A 13848-nucleotide genomic window follows, 5' to 3' on the forward strand; every position below is an offset into this window, starting at 1 on the left:
TTAATTTGATTTAATTCGCATGAACTTCAATCATAGATATAAAAATATGTAATATTGACAAGAAAAACAAAAAGTCAAATATAGAAAACACATGCTGGTCTGGTCGTTGACATATGCACAAACTATGCATGTACTTACACTTGTTTATTATTATTTGTTCTTTTCCCCAAAAAATCAATGGAAAATTAGGTTCCACCTTGAATTTCAAACACCTGGGCTAAAAAGTATATGATAAGCACCATGATGCCAACGGTCCAACATAAAATATCATTCTTCCATTTGTTGAAGGATTGAAATTGCCAAATGCATGCTAATTTGACATATACACATTACTGACGTGACAGATTTTTCGAACGAAGTTTTTAATATTAACATTTTTCAGGATCAAAATGAAATAAATTAGAATAATGAGTCTATTTTTAAAAATATATATATGAATTTTTCAAATAGAAGCAATGCACGCAATACGTGTCGATGAAATGTATTTGTACTACCATAAGCTTGAGTTGTTCGGACGGTGGTGACATGTGTATATATGTCGTCAAAACTTGTTGATTTTGAGTTGTCAAAAATAATTTTTAAACTTGATCAGATTCGTGTAAGTACGATTGTCAGAGACAATTGTTGCCTTCTGAAATACTCAATATCTTGGATTATCTTTGAATATCGTACCGATATGAGTTTGATCAAGTTTAAGAACAATTTTTGAAAGCACAAAATTAATAATTTTTTGTCATGAAAATTCTCATATCTCACATTGTCTACGTATGAACTTTTTCAAACGTTTGAATATAACCTTTTAAATATGCACTAATTAATCGAGTAAAAGAGCCAAGAACTATAAATGTGTGTTTTTCTATTATCCATCTCATACAGAAACATGTAGGGCTATAAATGAGACGAGACAGTTCTCGAGCTACTTGATATCAACTCGATCAAGGCTCGATAAATACTCGATATTCAACTCGAAAAGCTCGCGAGCAGCTCGAAAATATAATATATTAAGATTTTATTTTAAAAAAATAAATTATTAATAATATTAATATTTATGTATTGATTTTTTTTAAAATACAGTAAGATTTTCATGTATTTAAGGTTCATGTTTGAGTTTTAGATTTCAATCGAGTTAAGTTTAAGAATTTTTTTTTCATTTCGAGCCTTTTCGAGCTGCTCACGAGCTTCGGTTCAGGATTTCGAGTTCGAGTTGAGCTTGAAAATTTTAAGCTCGCGTGTTTCCGAGTCGAGTCGAGCTCTATTTCAAAGTTTTCGAGTCGAGTTGAACTCATCAATACTCGAGCTCGACTCAACTTATTTACACCCCTAGATACACTTGTCTTTAATGCATAATCTATACAATACTTCTTTTTTAATAAAAATCATACACATTCAACCCCATTAATTACGTCTCATGTTGACAGAACACGTAGTTTTAAGAGATAAATTTCATCATATAAAAAATAAGAGAAATGACAAAATTATCCCTCAAAAATTGATTGATTGATTTGACAGATTTGTTTTGATAGGTGTAAAAGAATAAGGGTAAAAAATGTAAGTGTTGTTATTTGTTGACTTTTCTAATATGATATTCTGAATGAGACAAATTTAATAGGACAAGTAGTGTATGTTTTAAATATTCTCAACCATTTGACAATGAATGATCAATCACCCATGCTGCAATTGCTAGCGTTCGAATCTGAGACCTGAAGGAATAACAACGATTTTTTAACTACCGAAATAATTCGATTCGCACGAGAGCAATATTGTTTTAAATTTTAACACATTATCCTCATTTCATATAAATATATGATTATAAATACCTTACAAAGCACATCATTGGGAGTCATTCACCAAAATGAATTACAAAACGAATGATTTAATGTGTTAATTTAAGGGTAATATTATTGCAGTTAACAAACAAGGGTTGTGCCAACTGTCGAATTTAATTTCACAGTACACCCAAAATGTGGCAGCACGCACATCATGGATAAAATAGTGGTCATCTTCCCGGTTCATTAAAGCCAGCCGAGTCGACTCGACCGAGCCAAGCCGGTCAGGACGTGCATTCTCGAACCCCATTGGCCACAATTGATTAGATGACGTTACTCATTGGGCAAGCAGTGACGTCAGAACATCTAATCGGGCTATCATTGGAGGCCACGTGGTCGAATTATTGATCCACTGATAACCCTAGCTCCCTCCTCCGTTTTCAATCTTCACGCCTTAAATAAGAGCGTTGTATACACTTTTCCCCTTTTTCCCCCTCGCAAAATGTGTGTAATTAAAATAGAGTTTACGATAAAAAAAAACTTTAACGTTTGATTAAATAATCATTTTAATCGTTGTTCTTTATTTTTGAACACTTTAATCTTATCATTTCATTTTAAGACAAAATAATCCATGGTTAAATTGAATCATTAGTTAACTATCGGTTAATGCTCTTTATTTACGTGTCAAGACATGTGTCTAAAGTGTTGAAATAGTACATGTTATATATATCATTGTAGATTATCACGTCAACACCATTTAATGTCACATTAGTATCGTAATCTATTAAGTTAATATTGTAATGGTTAACGACGAATATCGTAGTTAAAGTGTTGCATTATTTTTTTTCAAACTTGAGGGTCACATTAAATGTAAAAATAATTTGAGGAATACGTTTATTTTTTAATAAAAAAGTTTGAAGACCTTAGATACCATTAAATCTATATTAAAATAGTCGAGTGGACTAAGAAGTAAGTTATATTTTTAAATAAATCTGAGATAAATATAATAATTACTCTTATTCCTACTTAATTGGTGTCCAGACCCGAAACTTTAATGAATAACAACAAATTTTGGAACCGGAGCTGTTTGGTTCGTACAAGAAAATTACAAAAATTAATATCAAACTTTAAGTTGAAATCAATCTTAGTTTAATCTCCAAGTCCAAACACTAAATCATTTTATTTTTCCTCATAGGAGTAGGGAGGGCGTGGGTAACACGCGCTTAAGCTTAGCGTATGGATTAGTACACTAATAATCCTTCGTTTTGTTGTTGATATCCATCGTTTAAATCTCAACGTCTCCTCCTTTTTCCTTCAAATTTCCTTTATGCTTAATTTTTTTTCCTTTCTTCTCAATTTCCTGGAAACTTTCTCATTTTCCTCAGAAAAATAAAATCACTCTCCCCAGCAATCTTTTCCCGAGAAAATCAGTTACCCTTTTTTCCAAACCTTCAGGTACCGAAAATGGATGATTCAATAAGCAGTACTTTGCAGACAAGAAATTCATCACCCAAAAAGACCAAATTCAAGAAGCCTATCAAAGTAGTGTACATATCAAATCCCATGAAAGTGACGACCAGTGCCTCGGAATTCATGGCCTTAGTGCAGAAACTCACCGGCCAAGACGCCGAATTACCTGAAGACCCGACCAAGTTCACCGACGCCGAGGAAGCGGTCGACGATGTCGGCGGAGACATCGACAACGGCAATCAGAGGGTCCCCGATACCGCCGCAAAGAACGATACCGTCGCCGAATATCGTGTAAAAGAGATCCCCAGCCCGGACCAACAACAGTGTTCCACCATTGCCGATGACGTCGAACGGAGTGTCCCGTTCGACGCCTTCTACGACGACGTTTTCACGCAGCAGATGATTGAGAATTTCACAGGGATCTCGCCTCAAGGTCATTTCATATGAATAAAACAAGCTTGAAAGGTAAGCTCTCTTGGGCCTTATTTATCGGTTTTATTTTTTCTTTGGGGTGTTTCATATATATAGGTACATCAATGGAATGGATTGTTTGAGATCGAACTCGAAATTAATATTAATATGTACGTTAATGACATAAGTAATTAATGTTAATATCTCTTTATAATTTTATTATTTCATATGTGACATATCCTTATCCTTTTGCTGTTTTGACATTGTTTGAATGAATTTGATTACATTATTGTTGTTATTGTTATTAGGGCTGCAAGAAACATCCATGGATATAACATTTTTGCTGCTTTTTTTTTAATGTTGTTACCTCTTTGTTATTTTCATGTCTTTTCGGGTTTGTTCGGGTTCGGGTCTAAATCTATAACCAGCAGATTCAATCTTTGTTGATATTTTACAAAATCGAACTCTCGGATTAAACTATGATACATGCTATAACAAAGAAAAAGATAGTTGCTTTGTTATATGCATTTTATTTACATGCATCATATCTATATATCTATCTATTTATATATGTTTAGAATACATTATTAATAAATTAATAAATAATTTCAATACTAAATATAACTATTATCTCTTTTGACATAACTTGGGATTCACTGATATGGTATGAATTTGTGTATAGTTACCCTTTAATTGTTAGACACAATATTTTCTAGGGTTTCCTTTTCTTTAGCTTTGGCATATTATGGTGATGCAAAGGCAATGTCTCTTTCTCATATTTGTTGTTATGTAAAAAGATGTAAGGCTACTTGATAGATACAAAGCACACATTGTTTTCCTAGGGAAGGAATTAAGATCGAATATTAAGAAGTGTAAAATTGATTTACATCGAAAGAATAAGAATCTATTAAATATTTAATTTTAAAAGTTAAAGAGACAAAAACCTTATTTGGTTTATGTTTAAATGAAAGAAAACACGAAATACTATTATACTAAAAATTTTGAACGGGACACAACTCCGTCCGCTTTCTTACTAGCTCCGTCCCTGGTATACCCATAGAGTATGCTCGGAGAAAGAAATAAATGAAGGAAAAGTTTTTGAAGTGAGATTTGAAGTGGTAAATTGATCAGTTGAGATGATATATCGTTCTTTAATGATTATAAGGTAATATTAGTGTTCGATTAGAATCGGGATGAATTTACGTATACCTGCAAATAAAGTTGTTCGAATTTCATATCACAGAGAGAGAACAACATTCCCATTATTTCATCTTGTTTTTGTTATCAGTTTAGGGTGCTTATGGAGTAACATCTATTCATAAGTTTCTTAATCAATTGAAAATAGAAGCACACACGTCATGCAGACGTTGTTGCTTAAACTCGAAATTTTTAGAGGGAATAACACTTCACTTTATTGCAGAGATGGCTCATAAATTCCCTTTCATATTGAAATTCCCTTTCATATTGTTGGATATTGCATAAGGGGTACAAATTCATTAAGAAAAAGGCATGCAAGTGGGTACGGGGATAGAGTTCTAGTGTCAACTTGAACCCTAGTAACCACAGATTCTGCAAATATTTTCCAGCCGCCCCTGGAATCCACCAACACGAATAAACAGTTCCGACCACATGGATAATGTGTTTCTGCTGTATCTAATTTACTATATTTTATTCATGTAAATAGAATATATTATTTGTAGATTAGCAATCGTTGATACTCGAACTTAGAATCTCTAAAAATAATAATCATTCTTTTAACGACAAAAATCACTTAATTCGTGGATATATAAAACTAAATTAATTTTAGGTTTTAGTTTTACAGTACATTACCATAAGTAATTGTATCATAAAAGAAATCTATATATGTATTTTTGCTTAGGTAAGTGCTTTATAAACCTATGTATAAAAAGAAAGTTTATATAACAAATAAGTATTTAGAATATATAATCTTTTTCATACCTAAAGCATTATTTCAGTCTTTGTATTTTATTTTGATTAATTTTAATTTTTGTGTGTGTTTTTAATTTTGATTTTGATCTATAAAATACTTTTATACTAATATAGTTAAATTTTATGAATTTAAAATGAATTTTAGTAGGTAAAATTACTCGCGTGGGATGTTGGAAAAAATAATTGACTCTCATTGTGTCTCGTCGGAATTATTTTTTGAGATCGTGTGATCGCGCTACAGTGTTGAGAAAAACACCGAGAACACAATACGTTTTTCCCATTCTTCCCCATTTTTCATACAGTTGAAATGTCAAGATTATCATAAGAACAAAACTGAAGACGCATTGTGATTGTCGTGTCGTTTCAAGGATACATTGTTTTCTCGACGTCTTTCGACAAGTACTATAACATTCACAGTATCGGAAAATAAATCCGACGAGAGCCTATAGGAGGGAATAATTTTTCTCACCGCCCTACGCGAGCAATTTTTCCAATCTTAGTCCCTCCTGTAGTCGCATTGCAACAAGTGGCTGCAAATGGGCAGACGACGCCTTTCACGAAAGCTGTCAAAACGCTTTGCTCACGAGAAGCTTAAGGCTCTTTCTTTATTACAAATGGATTATGCTCGCCACCTACTTATCATATACATATATCTAAATCTATGTTCGATGATAGATCCGTTCAAAAATCAAATCATTCGTTAAATTTTAAAATTTCATTCAATTTTTTAAGGGTTGAATAATAATATTGAAAAATAAGCTTTTGTATAAACAGTGGCGGATCCATAAATATTTTTCGGGTGAGCACACATATGTTAACAACATAAAATTTTTAAATGGGATTGGTACAAATAAAATTTCGGAGTGGGCACTGCCCGTAAAATAAGTAACTAATCGAAGAAAACTCAAATTTCAGAGCATACAAAAAATTTTAGGATGGGCACGTGCCCAGCCTGACCAAGCTGTAGCTCCGCCCCTGCATATAATCAGGGACGAAGTTAGGTTTTAACTATGAGGGGTAAATTATTTAACTTTAAAACAAATAGGGTCTTAGAAAGTCATTGAACTATAAAAAAAAGAGATTAAGGTTTCAATTTCACTAATTTTAAAATTTAATTCTATTAATTGTAAAACTAGCTATCCTTCCCCCTCCTTTTTTTTCTTTGAGTTTGTGTCGTTTTTTATATATCAAATTAAATTTTTCTTCTTTGATTTTGTTTAGTCGACAGTGACACCAGTTTTAATATTGGTTGTCGACTACCGATTCTATTTTCTCTTTGTTTTTAAGTTTTTTAATAAGAATAATTATACATTTGTGGCATGTTTATCTCTGTCTTTGTGAAATTTTTATCTATGCCTCTGTGGCACGTTTTCGTTTTTTTTCTTGGTCAATTAACCACTCTTTTATTTATGTTTTCTCATGATTGAATTTGACGACGCCACGACTGATCAATATGATATTTATTTGAAATCTTGTTGATCTTCCCAACTACTGATCTTCGGATTTAATTTGGATGTGTGATTTTGTATCCGTAGATTTGTTCGAATCTACTTTTGTTCGAGTCTTTTGGTTGATTTTTTAACAATTTTCATTTATGGTCCTTATATGATCTAAAGTGTCTTATTTTAATGTTGTAGGATAATATCCAAATTATACATTTACTTTACGATGCCGATCGTAAACTTTTATTGTAATTTTGAATATTTTAATTTTTTTAATAATACTAACGGCTTCTATTAAAAAATTAACTACGTACAAGGGTGAAGCCAGAAAAAAGATCGAAATTAAATTACAACTATTTATCATAATTAAAATATCATTTTTACTATCACATTAATTTACGATTTTATATTTTTTTTAAAAGGTTAAATGATGTTCCTATTATTTTAAGGGCTAACATGCAATTTGACCAAATACGGTGATGTATTAACTCACGTTCCTTCATTACCCATAATAGAAAAGGCTGTAATGGAACACAGTTGCTTCAATTGCACTTGTGCCAACTCCCACCCACATGACATTTAGCCGACACCAATTATTTCTATATTTATATTTGTGTTTATACATAAATCTCACGTAACAAAATCAAATAAAAAATTACATTTTATTAGAACTCATAACTTCAATACGATGAATTTAAATAAAAAAAATATTATTTAAATAAATTTATCATATTAGCGTGACAAGTTTATTCTTTACTATAATATCTATAATAGATTCCAAATTAATTTTGAAATTAATATAATAGAATTTTTTTAACCCACATGGCCTATTGGGTCAAATTCCCAATTAGCTATTGCTTGTCGGCCGGTAATTAAGGAAAATATATTTTTAGATTATTTTCAAAATACTATTAATTTTATTTTAATTTATTTTAAATACTTTTTAAAAAAAAAATTAAGTGTCAACTGATACTCATGTCTAGAGGTGCACAAAAAATCCGAATATCTGATTTTACGCAAAAAATATTTGAAACCGGATTTGGGAAAAACCGGTTTTTTTTAAACCGGATCGGATATTTTAAAACCGGATAGCATAACGGGTTTGAGAAAAAATTGAACGACCGGATTTTTTACCGGATTAAAAACCGGTTTGAAAAAAACCGGATAAAAAACCAATTTTTTATCCGGGAAAAAATTCGGTCTGGGGTTTAAAAAATCGGTCTGAGGTTTAAAAAATTGGATGACCAGATTTTTTACCGGATTAAAAACTGGTTTTTTATCAACGGTTACATCATCCGGCCCTCCAAACCGGTTATGATCCGAACCGGTTTTTTTATAAACCAATTTTTTGGCTTAATGAAAAAACCGGATCAATTTTATCCGATCCGGATCAGATTTAAATCCGGCTATGTGCATCTCTACTCATGTCACCTAGATGACTTCACCAACGATTAAGATAACTTTTTGGAAACTATTCTCAACCTAAATAGATTAGAAGATAAACTACGCATTTAGTATTTAAATTATTATTTTTAGTCTATTTTAATATCTAAACTTTTATTTTTTTCAAAATCATACTTAAAGTTTAATTTTTGTTTCATTTAGTATCCCGTTTAAAACTTAATGCTAAATTTTTAAACAAATTGAAAGTTTAGGTGCTAAAGCGAGCCAAAACTTATAGTTTAAGTACTAAACGTGTTAAGTTTTTAACAACAAATTACTAAAATTAAAAAAAAAACTAAATATTAGGTGTCATTTTTAAAAAACAAAAGTTTAGGTACTAAAACAGACCAAAACTGATAGTTTAAGTATTAAATACATAATTTACCCTAGATTCTATTATTAAGATAACAGCCTTTTGATTATCTCTTGAGTGGAAACCTATTGTCTCTTTAATTTATTTTAATTTTTTCTCTATTTTTATTATTAATTATTTTTTCTCTTGAGATGATATCCTGACTCCGTCCTCGTAATAATTTACGAGGAAAAAAAAAACTACACAAGAAGTGAAAAAATCCGAAGGATTTAGAAAAGCATAACTCTTTTTGGAAACTATTCTCCACCTAAACAGATTCTTTTCTCTCCATGCATGGAATGTTCAATCCTTCCAAGGGCATTGGTTCATGCCTAGGGTTTTCCAATGAAATATACCCTCCCTGTAGGACAAGTTTCCTTGCTTTTGGGGTTCACATGATTCCTTATAAGACCTCCATTTTAGCTTCAATTGCCCTACAAAACACAATCTTGTAAAGAAAGAAGAACAGTATGGGCCAAAGCACATCAACTTCTGGTACTTCTCTTAAATTTCCACTCTCAATCTTCTTCAATTTTGCTATTCATCTGATCTTTACTTGGGTGCAAAAAGAAAATTAAGTATTGAAATAATTTTATTTTACATTGTTAGGGTTTTTTTAACCCTTCAAATATATATAAATAAAAAAATTATTATATATATATATAATATTTATAGAGCACACAACTTTGAGAAAATTAATAGGATCGATTGAAATTATAAGTTTAAAATCTAAGATTATTTTAAATGTTTTCACCAATAAAATTTTGAATTAGTGACAAATCCAATATGTCTCTAAAAAAATTTTACGCTATTTTTTATGTTAATTATTGGCACTAAACATTAATTGACACAACCGTGTGATGTGTATTTTTCATATCGTCAAAAAACAAGAGATATAACCATGAGGATCAAATAATTGCTTTTGTAATGTTAAACTTATTTTGTGACAAGAATGAAACGTCATCTTTTATTTCATATAAACTATGACGAATCAAATTGTCACAAATAAAATTTATTGGTGACAGATTTGGAATGTCACTAATTCAAATCGAATCGTCATTAATACTTTCGTTTCACTGGAGACGATTTTACAACGTCACAATTTTATCTAAACGTCGTTGAAAGGTTTCCCACCAATTTTTTTGGAGGGAAATTTTGACATCAAACATATAGTGACTAAAATCAATGACCATTTTTAAATTGTCATAAAAAAATATACCATTAATTACTAAATGTGATGAAAACAAAAAAAAACGTCACTTTTATAGTATATTTGTGACCTTATACGCAATGTCATATAGTAATTATGTCATAAATTGATAAAATTTGTTGTAGTGTTACGTCGAATTTCGGTCAACGATGACACCAAATTCAATAAAATTTTTGAAATGTAAGTCCCATAATTTCTATTTTTCAATACTAGACCAACCCCTGAAGTCCAATCGATTCGATTAAAGGTTTCAAAAGAGAGAATTGACATTCGTTTTTAAGAAGTTATAAAGGAATTGAATTTATATAAGAAAAGAGAACTAAATGGATAATTCTTCCATTCTTGTTGAAAGTGGAAAGTGATGATTCATTCATCATTCAACTCAAGCATTCATCATTTATATAAGAAAAGATAACTAAAATGGATAATTTATATAGTCATAAATAAAGGAAGAAGTGAAATTCATCACAAATAGAATCCAAAATAACAATTTTCAAACATTTAAAGGACTTTTAGGGTAATTTAAAACATGCATTTCCTTTACTAGACTTGGAATTCTAAAATGAAGAACACACACAACTTCATTCGAACAAGAAAAACCAAAGAAAATCGATAAAACTGTAAAAGTTGGGAGTTATATATGGTATTATATTAATTTTAGGCTAAACTACATCAAATACCATCAGACTTTAGGTGTTGTATCGTTTATACCATTAAACTTTCAATTTTGCCAATTATAACACTGAAATTTGATTTTCGTTTCAATTATACCACTGGACCGTTAAATCGTTAACGACACGATGACATGATTAACAACTACTGACATAGCTGACGGTTTTCTACGTAGACACCTCACCAAAACGACATCGTGTCGACCTGACTGTTAACGATTTAACAGCTCAGTGGTATAATTTAAACGAAAATTAAAGTTCAATACTATAATTGTCAAAGTTAAAAGTTCAGTGGTATAAACGACACAATGCCTAAAGTTCGGTAGTATCTAGTGTAATTTACCCTTAATTTTATAAACTTTTACCTGATTTGAGGTTAATTTTTGGATGAAAAATAACTTAATTATTTTACAATTTTTATAGTCGAGAGATTTAACAAAAATCCAACTTGTAAAGAGAGACAATTCGCTTACTTTGCCTAAACTTCTTTTTTATGTATATTAAATATCCATAATCTTTTATAGCGACCGATCTAGAAATATTTTTAAGGTACATAAATATATATTAACAATAAAAAATTTACGTAATAAATAATTATAAATAAAATTTTAAGGTAAATACTATTAATAAAATGAATAATCAACCTAAAGAAATTTAGATTTCAATACTCACCTTGAACCACAATTACATCTATCACTTACCCTTCACTTCTGTATTAAACATAATTATATTTAAATATATTTGAACTATAAACTCTAAAATATTATAACAATAGCGATATCAATCAAATTAATACTCAATTAATAAAAGTATCAAAATTTTCAATCCTACCATCGTTATATTCATAATAAATAAAATAGGGTAAAATGTACAAAATATAGTTCGTTGACTATAGGATGGTGATTTTTTTTAGTACTCTAATTCTTAAAAGTTATAAAATATCCCTCTAACCATAATGTGTTATTTTATTAAATCACGCAATTATTAAAAATTATAAAATGATAACCCGACTATTTATTATGTTCTAAATTTACCCTTTTTCATTAAAAATCAACGACCATCAGAGTTGAATGTTAACATAATGACTAAGATATGATGGTCATTTGAGACTATGAGATCAGATTTTATCATATCTGACTCAGCAACTTAACATTCAACCTAGGATGTCGTCAATTTTTAATATAGAATGACGAATTTTGAACATAATGAATAATCAAGTGGTCATTTTATAGTTTTTAATAGTTAGGGAAATCAACAAAGCAACATCCTATAATTAAAAGATCATTTATAACTTTTAATAGTCGATGAACTCAACATAACAATGTCCTACAGTGAGGGACTATTTATGCACTTTACCCAAGAAAATAAGGGATTCGAGCAATTGAGCTAGGGTAAGTGGCATCTAAAATGGAGAAGATTCATGCATGGAGTGTAGTTAGCCATAGGCCACAGTGCTCGAGGAGTACATACCCATTCCAATGGCCTCATCCTATTTGCCTATTAACCCTACACCTCTACTCTACCACTTCATGCCTTTTCATTTACTCCTCTTCCCTTCACCTACTTCTCCGTAACCTAATAAAATTTCTGAACTACTATTACTCATTGCACCATTTACTATTATTATTTATTTCATTTAAAATTTAAAATTTAAAATTTAAAACTTCTAAAGGATAAACTCTTTAAATATAATTAAATATTATTATATCTAAAATTATATTTTTTACTGCATGCCTTTTCATTATGTTTTTTAACGAAAACGTTAACCAATATTAAGGAAATAAATTTTATTAATTATGGTGTCGTTAAACATTGATTTAATTAGTATTTATGAACTATTAACTCCAATTAATTGATAATTAAATAGTTCCATTTTCCAGGAAAAAACAGAAATCTTAAAAAAAAAAGGAGCTGAAATCTGAACTCGGAGCTATCTATAACGTTAACTAGAAGACAAAAATATTGGTCAAATTGCAATTTTAGTCCTATTATACTCTCAAATTTAACATTCACATGACGAAACTAAGATCAAATATCGGGAGAGATAACTTATCTAAGTTCAAAATAATATTATTATGTATTCAATCTAAGAAATTAGAAGGAATAAAAATGTAATTTTACTTAAGTTGATATAGATCTAAAATGCTATTAGATCGAAAATTTTAGAACATCCAAATCATGCATTACATCGTAAAAGTAGAGGATTGGAATAAGTTAAGTTAACCTACGGAGTCTAGATCGAAAATGTGAGAGTTGTAGAGGGATCAAAAATAGAATTTAACCGATTTTAAATGGATTAAAGGTTTGAGCATGAAAAGTTTTCAGGTGCCTGGATCTTCAATATGTATGGGGGCAGTGCTTGAAGTACGAGAAAACAAAGAAACAAATCAATGGAAAAAGATAAAACAAAATGCTCCATACATACACATCAGACGCAGGAGAAATCAATGTCGTGCTCCGCCGAGGGAGAGAACGCCAACGAAACCAGGACCACCATGATCAACACCGGCACCAGCAGGAACATCCACGGCGGCGGAGGCAACGGAGGAAGAAACAGAGGCAGCACCACGAGCGCCATCGCCAGCACAATCAAGACCACGACGGAAGTAAAGCTGAAGAATTTGACGGTCATCGACGACGATAATCGAAAATCCTTTTTTTTTTCTTTCTTTCACGAGCAAAAGCCGACGAGTTTTATCAACGACGTAGCATTTGTTTGCGTGATAATTACTTTTCTACCATTTGATTTCAAAGAACACGAGGGAGGAAAGGGATAGGATTTTGAAGGGTATTTATGGGATGCAAAAAGGGGGGCTAGAAAAAGGAGTACAAGGTTTAGGTGTCACAATCAAAACCCTTACTTGTCTTAAGTCCAAATTCAGTTAACCTTAACCTAATTAGTGTTTTAAGCTAATTTTCCAAGTCCTACTTGGCTATTTGCTTAAAAGAATTATATGGTTTTGCTACAACTAGTTGAACCTTTTTTAGATGACTATCTAGCTTAGTTGGTAGAGCACAAAGTTCTTAATCTTGAAGTCGTGGGATCGAGTCTTACAGAGGGTATTTCATAATTTGGAGGTCTTCTACGGAAGCTGCTCTCTATTGGTGGCAGTCTACTATCTTATCTCCCCCT

The sequence above is a fragment of the Hibiscus syriacus genome, unplaced genomic scaffold (genome assembly GCF_006381635.1).
Source record: "Hibiscus syriacus cultivar Baekdansim isolate YM2019G1 unplaced genomic scaffold, ASM638163v2 tig00112856_pilon, whole genome shotgun sequence".
Taxonomy (NCBI): Eukaryota; Viridiplantae; Streptophyta; class Magnoliopsida; order Malvales; family Malvaceae; genus Hibiscus; species Hibiscus syriacus.